This window comes from Buceros rhinoceros, unplaced genomic scaffold (assembly GCF_000710305.1).
Source record: "Buceros rhinoceros silvestris isolate BGI_N320 unplaced genomic scaffold, ASM71030v1 scaffold5635, whole genome shotgun sequence".
Lineage (NCBI taxonomy): Eukaryota > Metazoa > Chordata > Aves > Bucerotiformes > Bucerotidae > Buceros > Buceros rhinoceros.
Window position 1 is genome coordinate 8,500 of NW_010412164.1, and position 266 is coordinate 8,765.

Genomic DNA, 266 nt, shown 5'->3' on the forward strand with positions numbered 1-266 from the left:
GCAGCAGAAGCTGTAACCGGTGGGGTTCAAGCAAGGCGCCTCCCTGAATGCTGCTGGGGAGAGGGGGGCAGGCAGGCACTGGGGAAGAAAAGGTCCAAGGAGCGATCTAAAGTCACACTAAAGATTTTATCTGACAGATAATGGTTTGGGTGGAACATGGGGTGGACTGAGGGGCGGGAGATGATTACATACCAAAACATAGACTCATGGCTTTATTTTCTACTTGGTACAGCAGCGGTGGTCCTGTGCCACAGGAGGGGCAGGAT